The sequence below is a fragment of the Bufo bufo genome, chromosome 3 (assembly GCF_905171765.1).
Source record: "Bufo bufo chromosome 3, aBufBuf1.1, whole genome shotgun sequence".
NCBI lineage: Eukaryota > Metazoa > Chordata > Amphibia > Anura > Bufonidae > Bufo > Bufo bufo.
This window is the reverse complement of record NC_053391.1, coordinates 136,931,155-136,953,973: the sequence shown is the minus strand read 5'-3', so window position 1 is coordinate 136,953,973 and position 22,819 is coordinate 136,931,155. Positions and strand designations below refer to the sequence as shown.

Genomic DNA, 22,819 nt, shown 5'->3' with positions numbered 1-22,819 from the left:
TGGCTACGAACACTATACTTTTTCTGTAACCTTGACGGCTCAGAGGAATTCCTCCCCCCTTGCTCGTGGGTGAAACCATTACTTCTTTCTTTGTAACTGCTTGCTTGAGCTGAACGGAAACCTCTTTGTAACTGCTTGCTTGAGCTGAACGGAAACCACAAAGAAACACATGATAAAACACAAAGTAAGATTCTAGTTTATAGGTGTTGGCTGAATGCCTGGCCGCCATCTTAGCTAAACATAGTCCTCAACAAGCAAGTATCCATTTTGTATCAATAGTCCATAACAGTCCCCCCTTGGAAACTTGATTGTAGACTTTCCCTTCGCCTAGCGAATCCCCTGGGCATACCATTCGTATCCTCTTCACCCGCAGTGGCGACAACCTACCCCTTATAGGTAGGCTCCCGGTTGCTCGGACTTGTGGTAATACCCTGGGATTCATCTCACCCTATCTCAGCCAGGCATCATTGTGAGGAGGGGGAGCTGTGTTGAACGATGTTTCCTTCTGTCCTTCCTCATCGTAGAGGAGCATAATAGGTCGTTCATCAGTTTTCTTCATTCTTTTTGAAAAGCGGGTCACACAAATAAGAACGAGCTTAATCACTACATATATCACCAATATTATTAGGGCTACCTGCAATATTACTTGGACAATTCCCATGAACCAACCCCCAATACCTTTGAACCAGTTATTGGGGTTAAGGGAAGAGAAGGTATCAGACCACCATGTATCTTTATCAGCTTTATGTGCATCCAGCCATTTATCTCTTAAATCCGCCATCTTCTCTATATCCACCTTAACTTGCAAATTACCCTGCGGGTCTATGTAATGGCAACAAGAGGGTCCCACAATCTGGCACATACCTCCATCTTTAGCTGTAACATAATCTAGAACTAATGTGTGTTGGTTGGTGACGATGATTAACTGGTTTTGCACAATGTTTGAGGTATTCATAAGTCTCATCACCTCCCATATTTGGTCATCCAGGTAGTCTGTTGCTACTACCAGATGATCCCACATCTGCATTATCATGGGATATATGAAGATGGAACTAACAATTTTGTTGGTAATGCTCATCTCTACTACATGTGGCTTGCCATTTGGTCTGGGTGTGTTATCTTTGGCCCTACGGTACAAGGTGTGTTTAGGTACTGCATTTATGTCAATTTCAGAGTGTGGTACTATAAAGGTAGCAGGAGTAAGCCTGGCGATGGTGCACAGTCCTGTGACATTCTCGGATAACCATTTGTATGCTTTGTGTCCACAAACTAAGTATATGTCGTCTGCAACTGCTACTGCTGTGCCATTGAATAATCGGGTAATTAGTTTGGCTAATTGTGTCCCTTTCGCCAACTCATATCCTTTTGACTGACTTTCGGTGTCGTTAGCTAATATACCTGTCCGGAGATCCTGTACAGTACGGTTGTTACAGGGCAGATCCTTTCCGTTCACAGCATCTACACCAATACACTGCACGTGGCTGTCTGTTTTTGAATCATTGCAACCTGAGTGTATGTGTGGACTAAATGTCATACCTTTGGTTTGTACTTGGAGACAATAACAGTGTGTCCAGCTAGGAAAACATGTGACATTAGCCCAGTGTCCCTCTTGCCAAGGAGTAGAGCTATGATCTACCGAGGGTCCTGATCTGTTTATCATGAGCCATGAGGCATCTGCCCACCCTGCAACAGGTAAGGCTACTTCCTTGTCCTTGTTTGTACTGGATTTAACTTGGTGTATACTAGTGAGAAAGATGGTAGAATTAGACAGGTCAATCAGTTCAGAAAGGTCCAGGGGTATTGCAAAATAAGGCATACTGGTTGAACTCACGGGACTGTGGGTACAGATCCAACAATCTCTCAGAGTTTCAGTCTCCTTCAACCCCTGGACTAAAATTTGATGGTGCCGTATCAGTGAATTGTCCCATTCATCACCCAGTGGCGTGAATACTGCAGATATGCCCACTGTCAAAGTCATGATCAGTATGTGAATCCTCATGGCTTATGGTTCCTGGGACGGTGGGACAGCCTTCACTCTTTTACAATGTGAAGCGTGGATCCAGGTGGGTCTCCCTTCGAGTTTCACAGAGGTTGGGGTGGTCAGCAACACCTGGTAAGGTCCCTCGTATCGTGGTTCGAGGGTGCTTCTGACGTGTTTCTTGACCACCACCCACTCTCCAGGTTTGAGAGTGTGGCTTCCCTCCAGGGAGTTAGGATCTGGAATGGAAGAGAAAACTTGTGCATGTATATTAGACAATTGCTTGCTCAAGGCTATCACATATTTTGCAACAGATTCATAATGCATTTGTAACTGTTGTGGGAAATACTGTCCCATTCTTGGCCCTGTTCCAAATAAGATCTCATATGGGGTTAGTTTGTGTGGGGGCCTTGGTGTATGCCTAACTGAAAAGAGGGTTATAGGCAAACACTGAACCCAATTAAGCCCTGTCTCCCTGGTCATCTTCAGCATTTTAGATTTTAACGCCCCGTTCAATCTTTCGACTTTGCCGCTGCTTTGGGGCCTGTATGGGGTATGATACGCCAGGTGTGACCCTACCATCTTCCAGACCTCTTGGGTTAGACTAGCAGTGAATGCTGGGCCCTGATTACTCTCAATGACCTCAGGTACTCCGAACCTACAGACAAGCTCCTGCATCAGTTTTTTTGCAGTAGTGGTTGCTGTCTGGTTTCGGACGGGGTAGGCTTCTGGCCACCCAGAGAACAAGTCTATCACTACTAGCACATATTGAAACCCTTGGCACATTGGCATCTGGATATGATCGATTTGTATCCTCTGAAAGGGATATAAGGCTTTCGGGAGACATTTTCTGGGAGTGGGCTCGGTTCTGCCGGGGTTACACTCTGCACAGATGAGACACGCTTGAGTATGTCTCACCAGGACAGGGGTTATCCCTGGGGCCACCCATATTTTGTCAATAAGTTCTTTCATGATGGTTTTGGATTGGTGGGGATAAAGAGCTCTGGGTAGGCAGACTCTCTTTCCTTGTGTCCAGAGTCCAGATTCTTCTTCGAGGGCTGATTCTTTCAGCCAGATTTCCTTTTCCCTGGGAGTGGCCTGTTTCTGCATTTGTTTCAGTAGGTCCCATGTGATTTCTTCTTGTTCCAGGTCCTCCTGTGTTATCATAATCTGGTCTGACTGGACTCTTTCCTCTTTCACTGCTGCTTCCTTGGCCGCTTGGTCAGCTAGGGCGTTTCCTCTGGCCTCAGGAGTGTCAGCTCGAGTATGGGCCTTTACTTTGATCACTGCCACTTGGTTGGGCAGGAGTACTGCTGCCATTAGAGCTGCTACTGCTGCAGCATTCTTAATCGGGGTTCCTGCAGCTGTGATGTAATCCCGGGCCTTCCATATTAGTCCAAAGTCATGAACCACTCCAAAGGCATATCTAGAATCTGTGTAGATATTGGCGGTAGAGTCTTTTGCCATGAGGCAGGCTTCAGTGAGGGCAATGAGTTCAGCTTCTTGTGCTGACTGGTCTGGGCGCAATTGTCTTGCACACAGCACTTCATGTTCACTTGTGACTGCCATGCCTGTATGGAACTTCCCCTTGTCATCGGCGTACCTTGAGCCGTCCACAAAGAGAATCCAATGAGGGTTTGTCAGAGGAGTGTCTTGGACTGATGGTGGTGTCCCTACTTCAGCTTCCATCATTGTGATGCAATCATGTTCTTGTTCCTTGTAAAGAGAGTCAGTTGAGGCCCATAGTTCTTCTTCCTGAAGATCCTCTTCAGCATGTAGATCAATAAAATCTTCAGAATCTCCATTATACTCCCCCCTTGGAAGAGGAAGGAGTGCAGCAGGATTGAGGATGTGGCACCTCTGAATGGTGACATTATCTGGCAGAAGCAAACTACACTGAAGCCGGAGGTGGCGCTGTGCAGTGAGGTGTTTAGGTTGAGTCTGCTGGAGGATGGCAGAAATGTCATGGGGAGCCAGAATAGTGAGGGGATGACCCAGCACAACGTCAGATGTGACGTTTAGAAGAGAGCTGGCAGCATGGATAGCTCTGACACAGGAAGGGGCAGCTCTGGCTACCGGGTCAAGACGCTTAGAATAGTAACCCAAGGGTCGATTGCGGCCACCATGAGTTTGAGTGAGGACTCCAGTGGCATGACCTTGGCGTTCCATGACATACAGCCGGAAAGGAAGGTTGTAGTTGGGGATGCCAAGAGCAGGGGCAGATGCAATGGCGGCCTTCAATGACTGAAAAGCTTCTCCGGCCTCCATTGTCATCTGGAAAGGAGTAGCAGCATTACGAGGTATACAGTCATATAAGGGCTGCATGAGGACAGAAGCATCAGATATCCAAGGCCTGCAGTAGGAGATGAGTCCCAGAAAGGTTTGCAGCTGATGAGGAGTGTCCGGGAGTTGGATGTCAGAGATAGCCTTCTTCCTCGCCTCAGTTAGGTGCTTGTGACCTTGAGAGATGCAATGACCTAGGAAGACAACTTTGGGGAGACACAGTTGTAGTTTGGCTTGTGAGACTCGACATCCAGCAGAGGCTAAAAACTGGAGAAGTGAGACAGATTTTGTCATGCAGATTTGGGGAGAGACCGCACAGAGGAGAAGGTCATCCACATACTGGAGGAGTTCCACATCCGGGTGATCTGCTTGCCAGGGTTGCAGAACAGAGGACATAGCCTTGCTGAAGCAGGAAGGGCTGTTTTGAGCCCCTTGAGGCATAACAGTCCAGGTGTACTGTTTGCCTGCATGTGTGAAAGCAAAAAGAAACTGACATTTCTCATGTAAGGGAACAGAAAAGAATGCATTGGCCAGATCAATGACAGTGAAAGTAGTGGCAGTGGGTGGAATGCCAGCAAGGAGTGTGTGCGGATTGGGGACAATAGGTGTCTCAAGAACAGTAGCCTCATTGACAGCTCGGAGGTCCTGCACCATGCGGTACGTTGGAGGCTGTCCTTTCTCCCTTTTCTTCCGTACTGGGTAAAGGGGTGAGTTACAGGGAGAAGTAGTGATCTTGATTGCCCCATTCTGCAGGAGGGCCTGCACCTGGAGGGTAATAGCATCCTGTTGTGAGATAGAAAGCGGATATTGCGCTTTGTATGGCAGAACCTTGGGATCCTTCAGGGTCACAGTGACCGGTGGGGCATTGAGGCGTCCGATATCATGGGGTCCTTTGGTCCAGAGAGTATCGGAGATGAGGTGCAAAATGGTTTGCAGCGAATCCCCTTGTTCATATGAGTCAGCGTCCTGAAGTGTGGTTAATGCCATAAGAAGGCAAGTATCTTCCGGGTGTAGGGCTGTACCGAGGGTGACTGTTCCATCCTCTTTGAACTGTATGTTAGCCTGGATTTTCTGAAGAAAATCAGAGCCTAACAGATTGAAGGGGAATGTTTGGCTGACAACAAACTGTGACATGACTCCTGCAGGGAGGTGGAGTTGGGGGATTTTAGTCTGGGAGAATCTAGGGGGAGTGACTGTGAGTGGCTTGGTCACGGAGTTATATTGCACAACCCCCTCTAGTCCAGAACAAGGTAATTGAATGTCAGTGAGCCAAGAATGAGGTACGGCAGTCTCACATAATACACTGCGGGCTGCACCAGTGTCCACAAGAAATGAAAGTTCCTTGCCTGCAACCTCAAGAGTCACTCGAGGGGTGGGACCGGTAGGAGGGGTAGAGACTGTCATATATGGAATGTCCCCTCCCTGCACTGGTTTGCCAGCGTCCTATTGCGATGAAGGGGGCTGAGTGCCCCCCTGTCGCCGTTGATTGGTTGGCCACAGATGTTTGCTACGGCAGTGTCGTTTTATGTGACCGGGCTTGCCGCACCCATAACAGACATAAGGGGGTGGGTGTTCTCCACCATCTTCTCCTGACATTACGGCTATCACAGCAGCACGGGTTTTCTTTGTGTTACTCTCTAGACCAGCGGTTCTCAACCTAGGGGTCGCGACCCCTTTGGGGGTCGATCGGCCCTTTCCGGGGGGTCGCCGGTGCTTGTTTTGCGGCTGAGTAACTCAGAAGATCCGATGGTATATTCTAACCCCCAGGCGTTCCCATGGTGACGGGGACGCTTGCCTGGGGGTTAGAATATACCATCGGATCTGAGTTTTACGAGCTCAGTGAGATCGTAAAAACTCAAATCCGATGGTATATTCTAACCCCCAGGCGTTCCCATGGTGACAGGGATGCTTGCCTGGGGGTTAGACTATACAGGGCCACGCCGCTCACAGCAGTATATTTATAAACTAATCAGTAACTACTTTAACTTTAATCATTGCTCATTGTTGAGCTCTTTACTTGGATTATAATTTATTTGAATATGGGATATCTTACTTTGTCTTAGCTCCGGTAATAGCAGGCAGTGCGGGGGGCGGCGCTCACTCACTGATGTCACGCGCCTGCTCCTCCCACTAGGCGGCGCAGGCGCGTGACGTCAGTGAGTGAGCGCCGCCCCCCGCACTGCCTGCTATTACCGGAGCTAAGACAAAGTAAGATATCCCATATCCGAATAAATTATAATCCAAGTAAAGAGCTCAGCAATGAGCAATGATTAAAGTTAAAGTATTTACTGATTAGTTTATAAATATACTGCTGTGAGCATCGGGGAGGGAGATCTGTGGATGGCACTGTAGGGGGATCTGTGGATGGCAGTGCCATCCACAGATCCGCCTACAGTGCCATGCACAGATCCCCCCTCCCCTAAAAAGTGCCATCCACAGATCTCCCCCCTAAACAGTGCCATCCACAGATCCCCCCTAAACAGTGCCATCCACAGATCCCCCCTAAACAGTGCCATCCACAGATCCCGCTGTTTAGGGGAGGGGGGATCTGTGGATGGCACTGTTTAGGGGGATCTGTGGATGGCACTGTTTAGGGGGGATCTGTGGATGGCACTGTTTAGGGGGGAGATCTGTGGATGGCACTGTTTAGGGGGGAGATCTGTGGATGGCACTGTTTAGGGGAGGGGGGATCTGTGAATGGCACTGTTTAGGGGGGATCTGTGGATGGCACTGTTTAGGGGGGATCTGTGGATGGCACTGTTTAGGGGGGATCTGTGGATGGCACTGTTTAGGGGGGATCTGTGGATGGCACTGTTTAGGGGGGAGATCTGTGGATGGCACTGTTTAGGGGAGGGGGGATCTGTGGATGGCACTGTTTAGGGGGGAGATCTGTGGATGGCACTGTTTAGGGGAGGGGGGATCTGTGGATGGCACTGTTTAGGGGAGGAGGGATCTGTGGATGGCACTGTTTAGGGGGGAGATCTGTGGATGGCACTGTTTAGGGGAGGGGGATCTGTGGATGGCACTGTTTAGGGGGGATCTGTGGATGGCACTGTTTAGGGGGGGATCTGTGGATGTCTTTGTGATTAATTACTCTGCTTTAATTATGTTCAATTTGTAATAAAAATACATCCTGCATATCAGATATTTACATTACAATTCATAACAGTAGCAAAATTAGTTATGACGTAGCAAGGAAAAAAATGTAATGGTTGGGGGTCACCACATTATGAGGAACTGTATTAAGGGGTCACGGCTTTAGAAAGGTTGAGAACCACTGCTCTAGACCCTTTGCAATCTGCTCCAACATATCTAGTGTCAAGGATTTCCACTCGGGGCGACAGGTCACAAGGGCTTTGTTTATCTCTGGTCGTAGACCATCGACAAACGAGCGGGCCAAGAGTCTGAGATGAACAGGCTCATTCTGACTAAAACCCATGTCTTTGTAACTTTGTTTAATCCTCTGAGCAAATTTCTCGACAGTTTTCAACTTTTTCCTGTGTCATATCCTGCAATGTCGTGGATTGGTCTGCTAATCTTGCTTTCGCCCATTTCTGTAGTTGTTCTATAAAGAATTCTCCAGACTCATGATCCCGGGGGTCAAAGTTAGCACCTTTAAGTTCAGGGATGTGGATTTGATCCATTATCAGTGTGGAGTATTCACCTGTCTTGTTTTCCACTATACTTTGCAGGTCCGACCATGTGCACCCATAGGTTTGATGCACTTGGGACAGTTTCCTGAAAAAGGGCATGGGATGGGTCTCAGGGTCAGGCAGTAAATTCACTATGGTGAATAACTGTTGTGGGGTGAAAGACACATATTTTGGTGGTCCCTGTGGCCGGTTAAGTGCTAGGGCTTCTTTCAGTGTCTCAAGGTTTCCCTGCTCAATTTTCTGTAAGTTCTTTTGTAACTCTGTAATCTGACCCTGCAGTATTTGATCTTGTGAGCGTCGTGATGGGCGCACGACCATGGGCACAGTCCACTGTGGTGCCAGGGATAAAGTTGGCGGATCACCGTAGTCTGTCGGGGTACCCCGCGAAGGAGTCTGCATATTACCCGGTGCATTTTGTATGCCCATTGTGGATTCTGCAGCACCGTCTGCATCCCCCTGTTCTGCTTCATCAGGTTGCCCCCCTACCATTATAGGAGTAAGGGTGGCAGGTGAGTGGGGTAGCATGAATGTACCGTCCGGGTTAACCATGGGGTACAAGGTAGTAGGAAGGGGCAAGGGTGACATAGGAGTGACGGGGGGGTCCGGACCGGATGATATTAAAGGTCCGTTCATGGGCGTTGCCTGGGGACAAGATGGCGCTGTAGCTAACACGGGAAGTGATGGGACGTGCTGGGGAGTAGTTACCAAGGTGTGGTTTTGTGGGTGGGGAACCCCACAGTGAAGGCACGTATCACGGGAGGAGGGATTCTGTTGACCACATGTTTTGCAGGTCCACCCACCTGCTTTCTTCCCGGCGCCATTATAAGGTGGTGGCAAGTCATGTATCAATGCAACACCAGGCTTACAGAAATATCTCTGTCTTTTCTCATCAAAATTTAGTTCCCCCCGGTCTGTTCAAATTCTTTACTACAGTCCAACCACACACGGACCATGTCTGTCAATTTATCATCTTCTAACTTCCCCCTCTTCTCGTTTAACAACACTTGCCAGGTGGCACTACAAAGGATGCCTCCTTTACAGACACTATAACTCTTCTCCAACTTAGTTAATCCTTTTATGAAACGTTTGCCTCTCCTGTCCGCCACGTACTGTTCAGGTGAACAGTAGCCCTTCGGGACACTTTCCTCATTTCCCATTATCTCTCGTACCTACTGAACCCGCCTAAAGACCTCTGTATAGAGTAATCACTGGACGTGAAGACCTTTGAGTCCCGGTCAGCACACTCTGGGCTACCGCGGACTGCTCTCCACCCATCTGTGATCGTCCCCTTTATGGAGATTTGAGTCAGACGCCGGGCTGAACTCCGATACAGGCACACAGGAGAACTCCGTGTCTCAGTCAGTGATACTTGTCAACAGGGTCTTCACAACTTATAGGCACAACACAGTACATCAAGACTTTAAAAAACATATGGGGTTCTTACTTTCATGCCCTCGAGGACGTCCCAGACTGCTTCCGCACCCCTCCCTCAGACGAACACCAAGAGGCTACACCAGGGGACACTTTATGGGCAAGATGACTCAATTTTCTTACCTCATATCACGGGTTGCGATCTCGGTGTCCGTTAGTGCGCCTCTCCTCGTCTGGTCTCTGGGGGTACGGGAACAGAGGGTCCAATCCTCGAGCCCCACGATGGGTGCCAAAATTGTTCTGGTTCTGGCCAAGCTGCCAGTTCGGTTGATGTACTGCTCCAAATTAATTAATGTACGTGCACGGAGAGATCAGACTGAGACAACCCACAGCACGGGGTTAAAACAGAATCTCTGGTTTATTTTTTGAAAACAACACACAATACATAGGTTTTACGACAAGAAGAAGTGGGAGGGGGAGGGTGAAAGATAGAGTATATCTTTTCTATTGGCTACGAACACTATACTTTTTCTGTAACCTTGACGGCTCAGAGGAATTCCTCCCCCCTTGCTCGTGGGTGAAACCGTTACTTCTTTCTTTGTAACTGCTTGCTTGAGCTGAACGGAAACCTCTTTGTAACTGCTTGCTTGAGCTGAACGGAAACCACAAAGAAACACATGATAAAACACAAAGTAAGATTCTAGTTTACAGGTGTTGGCTGAATGACTGGCCGCCATCTTAGCTAAACATAGTCCTCAACAAGCAAGTATCCATTTTGTATCAATAGTCCATAACAGGCCAGGTAGTAGCAAAGCAGCCCTGGAGGAACTGGTCACAAAAAGGGGTGGAGCTTAGATGCAACAAGAGCAGCGGTGAAGCCATCATTGCACCAAGGGCCTAATTTGCATATCAACCCCTTCAGGAACAGGCCATTTTCCATTTTTTCATTTTAATTTTTTACCCCGAGCCTTCCCAGTGTGATGTTTTCATATTTTTCCATTCACACAACCATCTAGGATTATTTTTTGCAGGACAAGTTGTAATAGAAATGGCACCATTTATGGTTGCATACAATGTAGTGGGGAGCAGGAAAAGAAAATTCTAATGGGGTGAAATTATAAAAAAAGCCCCACAATTCTGCCACAGTTTTATGTATTTTTTTTTTTCAGCGTTTCCTATGTACTAAAACTTTCATTCTCCAGGTCAGTACGATTACAAAGATTACCACATTTGTGTCGTTTTTATTGCATTTTAATACTGTTTACAGACCATAGGAAGTCTCATTTTTTGTGGGATGAACTGTAGTTTTTATTGATTGTATTTTGGATTGTGTATGACTTTTTGATCACTTTTTATTCAATTTTTTTGAAGGGAGAAGTGACAAAAAAATGTAGAATCTGCAATTTTGATTTTTTTCCCCCCCATTAGGCCATTCACTGAATAGGATAAATATTTTTATATTTTAATAGTATGGGTGTTTCGCACACAACAATGAGTGTTAATTTTTTTATTGTTTGTGTATTTTTATTTTGTGGAAGGGGCGATTTATATTTTTATATTTATATTTTTTAAAACTTTTTTCTTTTTTGTTAACACATTTTAATAGTTACCCTAGGGAATTTGGATAATCTTTCTAGGTACTGTAGTCCACCCATTACAGTTATTACTTTACTTGCCCTCCTCTGAACCCTCTCCAGCTCTGCTATTTTTTAAGTGAATAGTGTAGAGCTGCAATTCCAGCCCATGGACAAGGTTGATGGTGGTTTTTTTTAACAAAAAATGTCCTTTTTCTACCTTCAGACAATCACTTTAATTTTAATAACACGCTGCCAGACTATCAGCTTTAATTAGAAGCAGGAGTACCCATCTACGTCTAGACTTCAGTCATTTATAAATCCTTCCATTAGTAATAAAGTATTATATGAATAAGCTACACGTAATTTAAAGTGTTAGATGTGCCCCATATTAAAGCAGGATTTTCTGGTAGATAGATATTGATGACCTGTTTGTAGGATAGGTCATCAATATCTATTCGGTAGCGGTCCAACTCCCTGCCCCTCCCGCCTTCTGGCGTCCGAACACTGGTCCCTTGAGCCTGGCCACCTCTGTACCTGCCTGCTGAGTAAGATATGTGGTAACATATGCTCTACCATCGCCCTACGACCTGCATTAACATCAATTGAACAAGCTCGGAGGCAATCTACCTACATCGTGGTACCAGGCAGGGATGCCCTCTGTCCCCACTGTTATTTGCTCTTTCTGGAACCTTTAGCTTGTAATATCAGGGCGGCAAAGACCATTGAAGGATTTGGAGGTAAAGGGATAGGGGACAAGATCTGTTTATATGCGGACGATATCATGATTTTTCTGAAATCAGGATGGAAGGGCCTATCCTCGGTGATTGAAATTATCGACGATTATGGATCCCTGTCAGGGTATAAGATCAACCGGGAGAAATCCGTACTCCTTCCTCTGAACTAACCAGCACCCGATGATGTAACTAAAGTACGGGTGCTCTCGACCACTGATTTTATAGAATATCTTGAAATTAAGATTAGCGCAGACCTACAGAGATTTAATATGCTTAACACACTCCCAATGATTAACAGAATTAAAGACAGGATAAGGACATGGCAGAAATTGCCGCTATCACAGGCAGACAGAATAGCCCTCGTAAAAATTGTTTTGCTCCCGATAGCGCTCTATGTTTTGACTAACTGCCCAGTATGGATTGAGGAGTCTTTTTTCAAAAATCTATCTAATATGGGCCAGGAAACGCGTAAGAATAAAGCAACAATACTTGTGGCTGGTGGGGGGAGATGGTGGTCTCTCACCTACCCTACTTTCAGGGATATTATATTGCAGCTCAAATCCAGTGGTGCATGAGCGGGGGGGGGGGGAGTCCACCCTCTCCAGCTGCTTACCCGAGGATATAAAGGCACTCCAAGAGACATCTTTAGCATATTGGAATCAGGTTATCTGGGTATAATGGGGAAATATTGCCCCATTAGTAATATGCTACAAAAGTGTTGGTATAAAATCTTAATAATATCACGGTCTACACTTCACTCCAATTTGGCACTATACACACTTAGGTGAATTTGCAGCAATACTTGAGCAAAACTATTGGATATCGAATGGAGTTTTCACATTATCACACTTAGGCTACATTCACACGTCAGTATTTTTCTATATCCCGATTTGCGGATCCGTTGTTCCTGAAAATGTTTCCGTATGTCATCCGTTTTTTGAGGATCCGCAAAAAACGGAAACATGTATAAATTTCAATAAGCAAATAAAGTTGTTTGGATTTCTTTGAAAAAAAATCGAAAAAAAAAAAGTGAATAAAAGTTTATAAAATAAAAATTTCATTTCCAGGAACGGAATCCGCATAAAACGGATGACATACGTAATGACATACGAATGTCTTCCGTTTTTTGCGGATCCATTGACTTTGTATTGTACCAGGATCCGATTTTTGCGGAAAAGAATAGGACAAGTTTTATATTTTTTCGGACATGCGGAACGGAACAACGGAAACGGACAGCACACATTGTGCTGTCCGATTTTTCCAGGACCCATTGAAAATTAATGGGTACAAAACTGGTCCAGATCTGTTCCGCATAAAACGGAACAGATCAGGAAAGAAAAAACGGACGTGTGAATGGACCCTTAGTTACACAAGAAAAGCTAAACCCTATAGAGAAGCTACTCTTAGGAATAGAACCTTCACTATTGGATAAGTTTAGATACATCCAAATTCAACACGCATTCGCTTGCACTAAGGAAAAAAAAACTTTTTGGGTCCAAGAACAGAACTTTCTGGAGTTCTGCTTCAAAAATAACGGGTCCCCCTTCACTATTGCACAAATATATCACAGGATACAGGTGGATCTGTCTACAGTGACAAAATTTAACAGTGTGTTTAGATGGGAAAAGGATTTAGGTAATACTGCACTTAATTAGGAAATAATATATAAAAATATAAAAGAATCCTCTGTTTCTAGTAAATACAGTTTAACACAATTCAAGATCATACATCGACTGTACTACACCCCTTTATCCTTATCCAAGATGTTTAGAGATAAAAATGATAGATGTCTGAAATGCCATGGAGAAGCTGCAAGCTATTGCCACCTACTCTGGAACTGTCCATATATTCAGAATTTCTGGCAGCGGATATCTGCTGAATAAGCAACACACCTCAAAGATTGATACCATGCATAGACCAATCAATATTTGCCTTACTCCCCAACAGTATTAAATCTAAACAAGATAAACGTAGATGGCTAGTGGGGCTCCAATTAGCAAGAGTCCTGATAGTAAACAAGTGGGGCTCTAAAAGAAACCCTGAAATTATGGAATGGAGAACTCTGATGAGTAGGTAAATGATATATGAACGCATAGCCCATCCGGACTAGCTGTCTAGGTTGGGAGTTCCACCAACGATGACCCAGGGGTTGTTTTGGGGCGATATGGGGGGCTATGGTGGTGGTGGGGGGGGGGGGGGGGGTGGAATATAAATAAAATAAAAATTGATAATATGTAGAACAATTGATATCCATGATATTTAATATTCTCATTTAGAATTGTTAAGCTATGTATTTTGTGATATCTGATTTAATAAAAAATAAAAAAAACTGATAGTAGCACATATCCTTTTTTCCAATGATAATGTTTTTATTTTCTGATTACAGATTTATTTATTCTATATCCCGAACATGACTATGGGGGCGGCCATCTTGCCTAAGCTGTTCTTAACAGCATTTAGAAAACATTAAGAAAATTGCTTTACGGCAGCCCCATGGACCATAGACACAATGGTCTGGAGCTTACCTTATTGACTTCTATGGGAGAGTCTTCTAGGCATGCTCTGTGACCTCTGCAGAGGTTATTGTACAAGGAAAGAATAGATAAGCTTTGACAATCACCTATTGTGAATGGTGGATTCTGTCTTATCTATACACAGAGGTGATTAGAGGATTAGAATGACAGATAAGCAGGTAACTGCAGCAAAGTGATCTGTACAGACCAAGAACTGATGCCTATTATTAGGCTTATAAATAAAAAAAATAATGGCTGCACACACATATTAGCAGTAAAGCTGAGAAATGGGGATCATTCTAAATTCAAGTGGTACTATACCTACTATTGGAATCAATGGAAGCTCTTAGCGGTATATTAGTGATAGGGACCCGTCCGCGGAAGCCACCTTGACACGTGGTGGATGGGCCTGACACAAGTTTGATCAAAATGTGCGCTAAGAGCTTCCATTGATTCCAATAGTAGGTATAGTACCACTTGAATTTAAAAATGATCCCCATTTCTCAGCTTTACTGCTAATATGTGTGTGCAGCCATTATTTTTTTATTTATGTTTTCTTTATGGATGTGCACCCATGACTATGATTATGAATAAGAATATGCCAGTCTAAACTTTCTTGTAATATTATTAGGCTTAGTGGCCATTGCGGAAACTGCAGGATTTTATGGTTTTTGTTTAAATATAGATATTGACATAGAAAATTAAAAATAACATTTCCAAAATTTATAAAAAAATATGTTAAACATAAAAATGTGATTTAGACAATAGGTAATTTTTGATGACACATTCCCTTTAAAGGCTATGTACACCTTTGGGGCAATATTTTTTATTACTGCATTCTACTAATTTTGAGCTAAAAATCTTTTTTTCAATTGTTTTTTTATTAAAAATATGGAGACCTTTTTCTGTACATAGCTGAGATGCTCTAATAGCAGCCTCTGGATTTTCTCCCTTTTCTGTCAGTTAGGGAGCTGACGGGCTCCTTATCTCTGCTCTCTGACCTTATAAACACTCATTATAGCTGATATCTTAATGATAAGAATGTGACTTAAATAAGTGTTTATGTCCTCTTAGTAGTTTAGAGATTAGGGTTATTAGATGACTGGCACAAAATGACAGTTCCAGTCACACAGGTAGAAAAACAGTTAATCCTTTGTAACAGGCTCAATATTTTTTTTAAAAAGGCCAATTGAAAATAAGATTTTTTGCCAAAATTGAGTAAAATGCAATCATAAACAAAAACTGCCTGAAGGTGTACATAACCTTTAAGTATTGTTTGGGACCCCACCAGTTAGAGTCTGACAATGTGAGCAAATAAGATTGTGTAGCCATGGTCTAGGATGGAAATATATATACAGTTGAAACCAGAAGTTTACATACACTATATATAAAGACACATATGCATGTTTTTCTCAATATCTGACATGAAATCAGAATAAACCTTTCCTGTTTTTGGTCAATTAGGATCACCATAATTATTATTATTTGCCAAATGACAGAATAATGAGAGAGATAATGTTTTAAGGCATTTTTATTACTTTCTGCAAAGTCAAAGGTTTACATACATTTCATTAATATTTGGACGTTTTGGATATGATGGCTGGACATTCCCATCTTGTTTGTACTTGTGTATAATTGTTTGTACAGATGAACGAGACACCTTCAGGTATCTTGAAATTGCACCCAAGGTGGAGCCAGACTTGTGCAAGTCCACAATTCTCTTCCTGATATCTTGGCTGATTTCTTTAGACTTTCCTATGATGCTACACAAAGAAGCAGTGTGTTTCAGGTGGGCATTTAAATACATCCACAGGTATGTCTCTAATTAACTCAGATGTTGCCAACAAATCTAACAGAAGCTTCTAAACACATGACATCATCATATGGGCAGTCCAGAATTGTTTAAAGGCATAGTAATCTTAGTGTATGTAAACCTTTGACATTGCAGAAAGTAATAAAAATGCCTTTCATTATTCTGGCATTTGGCAAATAATAATAATCGTAATCCTAGTTGACCAAAAACAGTAAAGGTTTATTCTGATTTAATGTCAGATATTGAGAAAAACATGCATATGTGTCTTTTTACATAGTGTATGCAAACTTCTGGTTTCATCTCTCTCTCTCTCTCTCTCTCTCTCTCTCTCTCTATATATATATATATATATATATATATATATATATATATATATATATATATATATATAGAAGATATATATATATATATATACACAGTACAGACCAAAAGTTTGGACACACCTTCTCATTCAAAGAGTTTTCTTTATTTTCATGACTATGAAGGCATCAAAACTATGAATTAACACGTGGAATTATATACATAACAAACAAGCGTGAAACAACTGAAAATATGTCATATTCTAGGTTCTTCAAAGTAGCCACCTTTTGTTTTAATTACTGCTTTGCACACTCTTGGCATTCTCTTGATGAGCTTCAAGAGGTAGTCCCCTGAAATGGTTTTCACTTCACAGGTGTGCCCTGTCAGGTTCAATAAAAGGGATTTCTTGCCTTATAAATGGGGTTGGGACCATCAGTTGTGTTGAGAAGTCAGGTGGATACACAGCTGATAGTCCTACTGAATAGACTGCTAGAATTTGTATTATCGCAAGAAAAAAGCAGCTAAGTAAAGAAAAAGGAGTGGCCATCATTACTTTAAGAAATGAAGGTCAGTCAGTCAGCCGAAAAATTGGGAAAACTTTGAAAGTAAGGGCTATTTGACCATGAAGGAGAGTGATGGGGTGCTGCGCCAGATGACCTGGCCTCCACAGTCACCGGACCTGAACCCAATCGAGATGGTTTGGGGTGAGCTGGACTGCAGAGTGAAGGCAAAAGGGCCAACAAGTGCTAAGCATCTCTGGGAACTCCTTCAAGACTGTTGGAAGACCATTTCAGGGGACTACCTCTTTAAGCTCATCAAGAGAATGCCAAGAGTGTGCAAAGCAATAATCAAAGCAAAAGGTGGCTACTTTGAAGAACCTAGAATATGACATATTTTAAGTTGTTTCACACTTGTTTGTTATGAAAATAAAGAAAACTCTTTGAATGAGAAGGTGTGTCCAAACTTTTGGTCTGTACTGTGTATAAATATATATATATAAATGTGTTCAAATTAAGCCAGTCCGGGGATCAGCTAATTGTACCAGTCTGGTTTAGAAACTCACCAGTAACCAGCTGTTATTGCCAAGGGAAGCCTTATCTGACCAGACATTTCCCGCATGCCAGAGACAACCATTCTTTGTCAGCAAGTGACGACCCATATATAAATTTAGTATGCCCCAACAGGAACGGTTATCACCTAGCTCTTATGTTGACAAACCTCACAACAAATGGATTTTATTTTATAATTCTGTGTGATGTACTTATATTATTGTCCCCTTTATAATAAAAAACATAAATGTAATAATAAAAATAATGCACATTGAAATAAATATGACTAAATAGGTGAACACTCTTATTCATCACCATATTTATTGTGGAAAAAATGCAGAATCCAAACTACAGACAAAATTTTATGTCATCACTTTCTTTAAATTTCTTGTCCTGAAACAAAAATACATCAAATGAAATATTCTTGAGTCTTCGGGGTCCAGACGACGTCTCGTAGCGCCCAGTACACTCATCCATAAAGTAGGAAACACTACAGCGTTCAGTCCTATCTAGTAGTGCTTTCAACTTTATGGGTAACTGCACTGTATGTCAGCCTCCAGGTTCAGTCCGGTTGTGTCTTCACTCTTTTGATGTCAGATTTTAGTATTTTATATCATGATATAAATGCCTGTACAACTGTACTCATCCAATAGTACAAGACTCGTTCAAAATTATAGAAATATATTGAACTTGTAATGAGTAATGAACTAAAATACATTGAAGAAGATTGTTTTCTTTCTGCAGAATAAACTACTGAACAAATTGTATTACATACATGATCAACTTAAGGAAATGATAAAATCTTGGGTGCGGCAATAAGGACTCTCCACGTTGTTTCTTTCATTTTCATAGTCGCAGTCTTGTAGCGCCCAGTACACTCATCCATAAAGTAGGAAACACTACAGCGTTAAGGCCTGTCTAGTAGTGCTTTCTACTTTATGGATGGCTGCACTGTATGTCCTTGACTTCACAGATAGATCCTCTTCCAATGGGGTTTTCAAGATGGCTTTTATTGTGATGTCCTCCAATGTCCAATGTCGCATGAACACTTACCAAAAGGACGTTACTATGGCAAAAGCTGCTCCGATTTCTTCTGATAGTCTGTATATATCCTACAAAGAACAAGAAAGCAGGATTGTGATGTCAAGGATGTATGGCCTTGGGCGTCCACATTATATAAAAAAAACAAGGAACCATTACAACTTCTACCCAATGTAATAAAATATAGATAGTATATTAGTTGTCTAAACAAATACTTTAAACAATAACATAAAATATAGAAAAATTTATAATTTAGGAAAATACAGCTATAACTCACATATCAGTTTTTCCATAGGGCAGACACATTAATTACATTTTCTACATGGTGGACATACCTTTCTTCTACAAATTTTGAATAGTCAAGTGTGAAAACATAATTTGATTCTTATCCAACTTAGTAGGCTATAACAATACTGTATCCTATCATCCCATCCACTGATACTGATATAAGGCTCTCCTTACACTGCACAAATGGAATGTGGCACATAGACAATGGGGAGCATTTATCATGATAGTAATGAAGTATGAAGTCAGTTTTCCATGAGTTTGGGTTGATATACAAATTTGGCACACATTTTTTAAATTTGGCACATCTTTAAACCTAACACTTTTGTCTAGAAACCCTACTCCACTTTTCTGCTCCATCCTCCTACTAGAGTCGATTTTTTTTGTGACTTTTGAAAAAAGTCCCAGTAATAAATCTGGAGTGAAATTCACCAAAATAGCTAACCATTCTTACTTTTCCACCTACTTTTCAAAACTGGAGTGGTGTAAAAATGCAAAAAGGCACAAAGATATTGCGCAAGTGACCTGAAAAAGGCACAAAAGTCTTATTTTGCGGCTTTTTAAAGACGGAATTCTGCTTGATAAATTCACCTCATTCTTTTAGGAAGAAGTAACCAGATGTGCAGATCTTCTAATGTTTATGGTGTTGTGACTACTTCAGGCATCTATTCTCAGAGGAAGCATTCTCTGATTTGTCATGTTTTGCCCTAAGATATGTGGCGCAAGAGGTGTCTGGAAGGCAGCAACCCCTCTCCCCCCTTATGTCTACAGTGCTTGCAGAAGAAGTAAACACTTTTTTGGTGACCGAAAATTAAATACTGCAAGAAAAAATATAGGGGGGAATTTATCATTTGTGGTGGTTTTGGAATCAGTTTTATCTTTGCTTAGTGAGGTTGCGCCAAATTTATGTAATAATATATTTGGGCAAGTGCAATATGGTTTACCCCTTTGTCTGTAAAACGACACCACGGGGTTGTCTGGCATGGAGATGCGACTTTTTTGTGACTTTTTAAAATGTTGCTCATCATAAATGAGACTTAAAGGTGTTGTAATCTGAAATCCTGACCTACTTTTGACTCCACTTCTAAAAGTGGTGAGGCTCACCAAATATCGCAAAATATGCATCAAATGTCACACACGGGCATCACTTGCGACATTTTTATGCCACAAAAACTGATGTCGCAGACTTGATAAATGTCCCCCCGGTTTCTATTATAGCAGCAATGAAAGAATATTAGGGTCGGCCTTTTGTAGTGTAAAGATTGTGGCACTGTAGAAATGAATAAAAAAAAGAAATTAAATATTTGCAAACAAAAAAAAAAGTATGTTTGTATATATATATATATATATATACATATACATATATACATAAACACACATGTACATTCCTTCCTTGTGGCATGCAGATAGTACTGATGAGTTTCGATATATCTCTTCCCTAAATTTGTCAGCATAACATTCATAATGGTAACAGTATGCAGTATTAATGGGCAAGATGTAGTAATATGCTTTAAAATAAATGTAGAAATACAGTTACATTTGCAGGTGATATGTTTGGGTAATTTTAGATGCTAGGTTTTAGTTTATTTGACTGACAATAAGAAAATGCAATTTTATAACATTAGAAATATACTGCAGATATAGAAAATGAGGGGAAATTGTGCGCCCACTTCATACTCATGGATATTTAAAGTTACTGAATGCTCCCCCCCCCTTCTGGTAGAACAGGTGCAACATTACCAAACCAGGCCAGTTACGTACCTCTAGTTTTTGAAGCCACATCTATATTATCCAGGTGGCATCTTCAACGGTTCTAAACTTCCTGAGCAGCTGAAATAAAAGTTCCTTCAGTGATCTGCATCATTAATCCTTTCTTCAGTCAGTTAGTCCGCACCCCATTAGTGAAGAGAAACTCAGCCTGTCAGATCACCACCTCCCGCCAAACAGGGTTTCACTTCTGCTTTTTCTGACTCATACAAGTCTTCAGTTGTATCTTCAGCTAGAACACTGCACGACAGGAAACGGTGGCCATTAAGAGTAGTCTGCTATATAGGCTTGAGGGACTATTAGTCATTTTATTATAATGACCTATCATGTAATACAGGCTTAAAGTAATACTTTGTAAGTAATACAAAGTAACATACTGTACTTTTATCTTAGAAAATTGAACGATTTGATACCGATATTTCACCTTTTCTTGCTTTGGTCCCTAGAGTTCACTAGATCATCTTACTACCTGTGATGGAGAATGTTCCAGGACTTTGTGTGTTTGTGCAACTAAAATTTTTATTTTATTTTTTACTAAAATATTGTAATGGCCTTGCCCCCAGTCTTCTACATGAAGCATCTAATTACATGTATTGCTAATCACTGGTATTTCTCATGATACAGTTGAACACCATTCATATCTAATAGCATTTGGATATATACAACCAGGCATATACAAAGCATTCAAACTAAGCAAAGCTGAATTCAACTGTTAGGACATGCAATGGACTACGCCTATAAACTAAACCTATAGGAAGACAGCTCATTTAGATGAACTTAATGCTGATGAGGGATGTTACTTGCAGGAGAAGCGTTAGGCTAGCCCTACATATTGAGAAAAGACTGATATCTGGTGAAAGAAGTGTATTATGGATGATATCAGTTTCCATCCTACAATGAACCTATAGGCGTTTGGCTGACAGTAGTCAGTCCAAATTCTCTCATTATGTGCCTATTGTTTTAATGGAGCAGAAAGGCCATAAGCAGCATCTACTAATGGTCTCATCAATATTAGAAGGTCAGTGGATCTGGTCAAAATCAGTAATGGAAATGCACAGACTTTATGTTATGTGACAGAGACATTTCACGCATTGCTTAAAAAATATAAAGTACATATTTTCCAAATTTACAGTTTAAGGCCACTTTCATGTTGCAGTATTTAGGTCAGTATTTGCAAGCCAAAACCAGGATTGAGTCCAAATCACAGAAGAGGCACTAATATTTCCATTATACATATCTCTGGAGGCTTCATTCTTAGGTATGGCTTACAAAAACTGATGTAAAATACTGACCAAAACATAGCCATGTAAAAGCAGCCTTGCACAAACCACTGAATATACCAAATACACCAAACACCTAGTTAGTTTCTTTGAACTAAATGTTAAAGTGCCAAGTCATCCAGCAAGTGTGTTGTACTGATCACGTGAAAAGAGCTTACATAAAGTTCTGGTCGCCAGGCTGTGCATATTTTAAGGAAGCTCTAACAAGACAGGATGAACAGATGATTACCAAACTGTTCCTAAAACGATGAAAAAACACAGAACTAAGATCTAAAATGTAGCATAAAACGTTCACTATCGACTTTACTTGAGCAGGCGGAGATGGTAGGTTCCATCACATTTAACTTTTGAAGGTTAGTACTTAAAGGAAATAAAAATGCCAAGTTCCTGTAAAACCTAAATGAAAAAAAGCTACCCCCCCAGAAAAAAACTAATTGAGCTATTAAAAACCTAATCTAGTGATCACTCAATGGGAGATTGCTTATGCTGTTGTATTCCCCCCCTTTCACTTACTGTTCGGTTGATGGGTTGCTTCTTCTTCATAATCCGGGCAGCTTAGGCATTACCTTCACCAGGGACCGATGGGTAAAAGGATGGAAAGTAGGCTAGCCTCCCCTTTTAACCTTTCCCAATGACCAACGTCACTAACCACAGATAGAGGAACTAGATCTAACTCCACCCATTCACCATACAGCGACATGTTAATGTCTGAAGAGAGGCCGCTGTGTGTCGCAAGTGATGTCTTGCAGAGAAAAAAAAACAATCGAATAAAACAAATTGAAAGAAAGATCTGGAAACACAGTGAAATGTAACAGTAAAGTTTAGAGGAAGTCATCTGAAAACCGTTCCCTAACACTGGATACGTGCGAGATATCTTATGTCCAATAGGATTACTTTCTCCATAAGACATAAAGGAACTATGTAACCAGTACTTAGAAATAAGGACAATATAGCCTACCTTAAATAATAGCTACCAACTGCACGTAGAGCCAATGCTGTATGAACACATGTCCATGTAGATACAAGCCTTCTGGCCCTGGCTAAATAAAGCTCCAAAAAAAGGAAACTGCAAGAAAAGCTGAGCTAATAAACCCATTGCACAACCTGGCCTACAGAGATATCTGGTGCAACTCATGGGGTCCAGCAGATTACTACATTCCTGCTTTTTACACAAA

General features: G+C 42.0%; 1 long non-coding RNA gene across 1 annotated transcript; it reads right to left on the bottom strand.

Moving 5' to 3' along the window:
* Positions 1 to 17,575: 17,575 nt before the first annotated feature.
* On the bottom strand, positions 17,576 to 22,253 carry LOC120994816. Its single transcript, XR_005777475.1, has 3 exons — positions 22,158 to 22,253; positions 20,359 to 20,604; positions 17,576 to 18,383 (listed from the first exon to the last, which is right to left on the bottom strand). It is a non-coding gene; the product is annotated as an uncharacterized LOC120994816 (long non-coding RNA).
* Positions 22,254 to 22,819: the final 566 nt, after the last annotated feature.